General features: G+C 33.5%; 1 pseudogene; it reads right to left on the reverse strand.

The window, feature by feature from the left end:
* Positions 1–2486: 2486 nt before the first annotated feature.
* On the reverse strand, positions 2487–4653 carry LOC131065452 (indole-3-acetic acid-amido synthetase GH3.5-like; annotated as a pseudogene).
* Positions 4654–7348: the final 2695 nt, after the last annotated feature.

Here is a 7348-nt window from a genome sequence, read left to right on the forward strand (position 1 = left end):
TTGATATAGAAGGTCCTTCTAGAGGATTCCATTGTATATTTAGATAGTAACATGACCCTAAATAAAATTATAAATTTAGCTCATTGCATGCAAGTCTAGAGTCACTTATATATAGTTAAAATAATCATGATATGGATTCAAGAGAAATTTTTTATTTTATGTTATTAAAAATTGTGATAAGAGAATACTCAATCAAAAATTGAAGGGAAATGACTCCATGAAAATAGTAGGAGCTTATCTTGATGACATTCTTATAATCAATTTCTTGACGACATTCTTATAATCAATTTCTATTAGATATAAAGTGCATAAGAATTTATTTGTCCACCATTATATTATACTCTTCTAGTAAGTTAGTATTCTCTATTAGATATTGAGTATATCAAATGAGTGGATAAATGGGTATATCCAACATATTATTTTCCCTTTATTGAGAAGTATTCCTTATGTTGTTAACTCATATGGAGGAAAAAATAAATAGTTTCTATAGATGGATATTGTCATCTAAGGTAATAGAACTCAAAAAATTTATTATTTTGCTATGCCTTTTCCTTTCTCTTGATGCTTAATATATATTTTTTTCCATCTTATTATATATTCACTATTTAAACAAAATTATGTGAAGAGAATTCAATATAAATCTTGGTGGACTTTACTATCCTCAAATCAAAATTCAATAAAATATAATTAATTTATTATTATCATTGGGTTGACTCCTTGAAGAGGAATTGCTTCTCTTTTTGTCGACTATTATGGAATCATTACCTTCATGAAATTTAAATAAATAAATAAAATAAATCAGTTTTGGTTTACCTCCTTTGATGTCCAAGATAAAAGTATATAAATGCTTAAATTAAACATGCTTTTGAATAAATATATAGTAATTAAGTTGATAAAGGTAGCGACTAAGTTTGTATAGGAGTAGAAATTAAGATTAAGAAAGCAACAAATTAAGTTTTTGAAGGAGTAAAATCATTATTGAATACAACAACTATATTTACAAGAGAAATATTTATATTTAATCACAAAATAAATGATTGATGATAATAAAAATTTGTTAATTAAAATATATATCCATTCAAATAGTTATCGACCTTCTAAGAAATGCAACATTTGATGTAAACATAAAGATATAAGATGTGAGTAATACTTGTGGGGATAAAAGTAAGTAAGTAAAGAAAAAGGTATATCAAATGCACACCATTAGATTTTAGCATGATGAAGATATAGAATAATATGCATGATTTAACTAGAACAATGAAGTGAATAGAAAGAAAACTCAAAGATATTAAGTATGGAAAGAATATACAAGTATGTGTTGAAACAGGTTTGAGAAAATTTATAAAATATATATGAGAGATCTATGATGGCTATACATGTGAAAAGATAAGGAGAATATATGAAAATAATATTTAAGTGTGTGTGAATAGACAAATATATTTATATTATTAGAAATGAGAATTTACAATCTGAATATACACACCTTCATTTCATTTTTAAATCTATACATTACATCATAGTATACCTAAAATTTTAGCTTTTGATTCTTTCATACGTTATATATAATTTTCCTATATTTTCTTTGTTATTTTAAGATCTTGAATGTAAAGCGTGATTTCTCAACTCCTAATATGCATAACAATTGCTCAATTCATACCCTTTGTATCTTTCCTTATATTGTCAATTCTCATAAACCTTTGATTTATAAAATTAATATTATTTCATCTTTTACAATTTACACAATTATAACCATTGAATTTTCTCTAAACATATTAGAGTTTCAAATGAAGCTATAGCTAGAATAAAACCTTCCCAAGGACACAAACATGTAGGCTTGAAAAATGATGATTGCACCAACACACTAAATGAAATTTTTATATTAATTTGATTTGAAATATTTATATCATTTTAATTTAATGATGAGTTTGATGATATTAAATATGATGTAAAGTCATACCAACAAAAGCCAACTCATTTCTTGGTAATTTGGAAAAGTAATCAAACACTGGATAATAAAAACACTAATAATGTAAATATATAAACTTTTATAACTCAATAAATCATTTGTTTTGCTTATTATGATTTTGCACATCAAAAAAAAATATCATTCACCATATTACTTATAAAAAATTTATATATTTTTCAACCATATAAAAATTCTTAAGTAAAATAAAAAATATATATCATTTACTATCTTCACCCCATGCAATTTATGCAATTTTCAAAATGTAAAAACCCAAAATGATAAAATAAAATAATACCTTCTACACAAAACTAAATTGATTTTACATTATAACTTAAAATTACATACATTAAAAATTTATTTATAACTTATACCCAATCAGTTTGATTTATATTCTAACTACTCATACAATCTCCCAGCTACCAACATCAACTATCTTACATAGTTATCTGATAGATCAAAGTTCAAACATTCTCTTAATCTAAAAGAGCTCACAAGAATATAAATCTGACGAGATGAAGATTTAGAAAGATTTTGGAGAAGTTTCCCAGTTGGTGCGCGCAGGTGTCCATTTGGGACACTTGGGGCTGAAATAGGACGCTGTGAGTCTAGAATTGAGTAGCTCCACTATTGGAGCGAACTTCACGCAGCGAGGTGCCTTGTATTGATTTATAGATGCCCCTCGGCTTAGAGCATACTCCATCAACTCATCAAATGTCCCACTTTCTACTATTTTTATCTCCAGAGGGCCGATGGATTTGTCAGCGGTTCTGCCTTGTCTGTACACCGAATTTAAACTCTCTTCTACAATGAGACAACATTGCTGCAACACTTCAGCAGGCACTTCAGAAGTGTTGAGCTCCCAGAAGAGAACGTAATGCCCCGGAATGCTAGATACGTCTGCGTAGCTGGTGTACTCAATCACTCGAGTTCCATAACTCTCCAGATGCTCAGTTGCCTTGTTCACCGCGTTCTGCAGCTCTACTTCATCAGTTTTGTCCGAGTCAATGCTCAACATTAAATTTTTCCGGCACACAAAGTGTAACTGCGGCGCCGAGTTGTGGAAGCCAGTCACCCTGAGCATGTCTCCCACTCTGTAACGATACGTCAATCAATCATTATATAACGGTTTTCATGTTTCTGATATAGAGCATGTTCAGATAATCATTATATGACGCTCTAATCATTATATAACGCTTTTTTGCTTTTTTGGTATAGAACATGTCGAGATAATCATTATGTAACGCTTTTTATTTATGTGGTTACCACAAGTTCATATTCTTCACCCACTTTGACGTCAGCGAGCTCCACCAGCTCTGGCTGATTGTCGAATTTTCCATCGTGATTGTCGCGGTGAAGGGGAAGGAATTTGAAGTAGCCCATATTGGGCATGGTTGTGTACGACACATCCCACGGTTTGTTAAGCGGGTGGACATTGAGGCCGAAGTAGCACTCTCAAGAGGCGTAGATCGTGCACAACTGAGGGAGTCCGCCGCTGTAGAAATCGAGGGTGGGGATGTACTGGGCCATGGCGCCTGTCACGATCACTTCCAGGTACTTTGTGTTGGGCCACAGCCGCTTGATTATTCCCTCCCATAACTCCTTCGAGCACTCATGTTCCATGAGATCTGCCATCTCAGGATTGGGACTCAATATTTTCATCACCGCCTTTCTTAAAGAAGGATCGGTCACGTCTTCCTCGCTCGGGCTTCCCATTCGAATGTCCTGGCAAAGCAACCGCCAGTGCTGTTCGAGGAAATGAATTGCTCTGAGCAAGCCCGAGGCCAAGACGGCTCCTGCTCTGAGAACTTTATTTTTTTTTGGGCAAGGGCGCAGAGGAGTTGAGCATACATGCTCTGGTGGGAATCGGGACATAAAATGGCCTCCGTGGGGCTGGTGTAGACATTGTAGGGATCAAAAGGCTTTTCTCTGAAGTGCCGGCTCTTGTAGTAGCTCGTTAGGACTGGCCGAGCTACTAATCCGCCAGGAGTCTTGGTTTCAGATTTGATGAAGAGGAAGTACATACCTTTTCCCTTGTCCAGCCCCTTTATGTACCTGCCACACACAATTTCTCTACTTTAGAACCCTATACATTAATTGGAATCAAACAAATATGTCGTTAATGAAAGAATCGAGGGAGAAAATACTGGCTGGTTCATGACAGGCATGAGAAGGCTGTAAAGAAGAGTTCTTCGGTCTAACTCTTTTTCGATTGTGGGCATCAGCGTGCGTTTTCCAGCGGATGTTCAAGAGCTATAATAGCAAATTTAGACCAAAGAAAGTAAACTTTCAATTAAATTGCCATTAGAAACTTCGAATTAAAACACATAACGCTATTTCATTCAGGTAACATTAAGATGAAATATTAGAATTTTACTTCATATTTACCTGGTGAGAAATTCGGAGACCGGATGAGATGAAAGAATAGGAGTCTCATCGCCGTTAGCGATTCGCACAATATCAGGCTGCAGATCCTCGTATGTAATTACAGGCAAGAGTTTTTTGAAAGAGTCCCTATCAGTGCGACCATTGAGGTCATAGCGCTTTAGGTATTCAGTATTAGCGTCCCTTGTCAAAATCTCAGAAAGCACTTGAGCCTGCACTTGATCGGCATGTATGGTGACATTCTCAATGAAGTCGAGAGCTTTCTTATCATTATCACTGGGGATTGCAGTGTTGTGAATAAGCATGGCTTCGGACATCCTGATCTTTATAAAAAACCTAAGGAACTTGGATGAAGACGGGGATGTGTGGCAAAGAGGGAAACTACACTTCAGACTCGAATCCTACGATTGGATGATGTGAGGAATTCGTTGTGAGGGGGTTGCATTTATAGCTGTATTCGAGCCAGCGCGTGTCGTTGTTCCAAACTGTGCGAAGGCATATCCGAAATTCCCATGAGATGCCATTCGTTTAAAATACTCGGTGGACAGCCTTGTCCAGAAAGATTAGAGTTGTAGCTCTCAGCTTAAATGAAAATTAAACCCTTGTTTCTTAAATTTGAAGACTCTTTATTATATGTCTGTAAAAGAGAAACTTTAACAGAGGCATTTTCATATTGCAGTGTAATTCCAATAAAAAGAGACAAATATGTAGGTGGAACCGTGGAAGGACGATAATGAAATTTCAATGATGGGGGTTAATAAAAGGAGCAGAGATTGCATGAACAGCACGTCACGGCCACGACAGGGAACGCCAATATATTATAAATTGAGGTGATTGGAAAGTCATTCCAGCAGTAGTAGGCCAGACGTGTCGGCTAAGAGAGGTTAACTGCAACTGGCACTCCATTTGTCTCGGCTAATATACAGCCGGCCTTAGGCTTGCCAGCGACCAAAGTAACGTTTTCAATAAATAAATATTATCTGCTTGTTGTTTCTACGATATCACCGAGGGTTGTGGTTCATTAAATTTGAAACCCAATCTTATTATTAGTTACTGTTTGGCTGATGAATAGAATTTGTTTTCTATCCATCAATTTCAATATGTAAATATATTAATAATTAAAATATTCTATATAGTAATATATTATTAATTTTTTTGGATTAAATGATTTGACATTTTTAAATAATTTTTATTTGTTATATAAATATTCAGTATTTGTAGTATGTGTATGTGTATGTGTATGTGTGTGTAATCAAAGTTGTTATTAATATGAAAATAAAACGATGATATTTATTACATTTGATTAGAAAGGACTGGGAATAACAATTTCATTAAAGTGGCTCAAAATTTTAAATGAATAAGATGCAAATTTATTTCATTCTAAAGGAATTCAAGTGTATTCCACAAAGCTTGACTGTATGTACACTACGAGAGAGGATCCAATACTTATGCATGTTCCAATGGATGTGATAGTAGTTGTTGATTTAATACCCACACTTGTTGATTTAATGTCCAATTTTTTTTACAACATTGCACCAATAGTTGAGACTTCAAAGTTGTTATTGCTGATGATGACTACCCATAATTGAATAAAATGTATCCCTTAGTTGTAAAAAGTAATCAATCATGTGATGTCGTATCAACTACACAAGTATGGGTCTCTCTTTTGCATGACCATTGGTCTCACCTTAGTTTTGATCTATTTCAATTGTGTGATGCTACATCAATTTCACAAGTATGGGTCTCCCTTTTGCATGACCATTGGTTTCACCTTATTTTTGGTCTGTTTCAATTGTGTGATGCTACATCAACTGCATAAGTATGGGTCTCCCTTTTGCATGACCATCGGTCTCACCTTATTTTTGGTCTATTTCAATTGTGTGATGCTACATCAACTGCACAAGTATGGGTCTCCCATTTGCATGACCATTGGTCTCACCTTATTTTTGGTCTGTTTTGGACACACTAGCAAAAATCATGTTCATATGGCATAATATTTGATGATGTGGCCCTAAAACCTTAGTTATAAGTAGGGCACTTATTAAGTAAGTTGTTGTAAGAATTTGGGAGTGGTTTGAAATTTTCACGTAAGATTTTGAGAAGTGTGAAGTTAGGGGTGCTCAAATACTAGGTCCTCTCCCCTATCCCATATAATAATTTAGATAGATGATTTGGACTATTTTAGAGAATCTTGGTCTCAGTTGAATGTATGGTAAAAAATATGTCATAGTCACACCTTTGCCAAATAAGATAAAGGGTACATGGAAGGCTAAGATGTAAAATATACAATAAAAATTAATCTCACTATCAAAATCGTTAAGCCTATCATCAATGATCACAATTTTGAATTTTATAAAAACTCATAATTTAAACTCTTAATATTTGGTTGTGTTGCTACAATAACATTAGTAGTAGATATACTAAAAGAATATTAATCTAGTGCATCTCTATTTCTACATCCTAATTTCCAATTTGAAAATGTGAAATGCTAGTAAATCTCTCTCTCTCTCTCTCTCTCTCTCTCTCTCTCTCTATATATATATATATATATATATATGTGTGTGTGTGTGTGTGTGTGTGTGTGTGTGTGTGTGTGTGTGGCCTAGATATATTGTATGAAATAAATTTTTTAATTCAACAAATCATTTTCTTTTTCAATTAAGGTTGTTCTGTCATTTTAATATTTATCTATGGTCCTCGCCATAAAATTGAAACACATATTAAATTTTTGGGTGGGAAGATAACAAAGAGAAAAAAAAATCAATATAATTTATATTGTTAGATACTAGAAGTCATATAAGAATACTCAATAAAAAATTTGAAGAAAAGAGATTTCATAAAGTGGCCAGGAGATTAGATTGACAACGTTCTTACTATCATATTGTCATGATTTAACTACTTTCTCATTATTCACCCATCAGCATTCTATTATATGTCAATCAAATAGACATTTATTTATCCACCACTATATCTTACTCTTCTTAGTAGGTTACTCTTTTA

This window comes from Cryptomeria japonica, chromosome 4, assembly GCF_030272615.1.
Source record: "Cryptomeria japonica chromosome 4, Sugi_1.0, whole genome shotgun sequence".
In the NCBI taxonomy this organism is placed as follows: domain Eukaryota; kingdom Viridiplantae; phylum Streptophyta; class Pinopsida; order Cupressales; family Cupressaceae; genus Cryptomeria; species Cryptomeria japonica.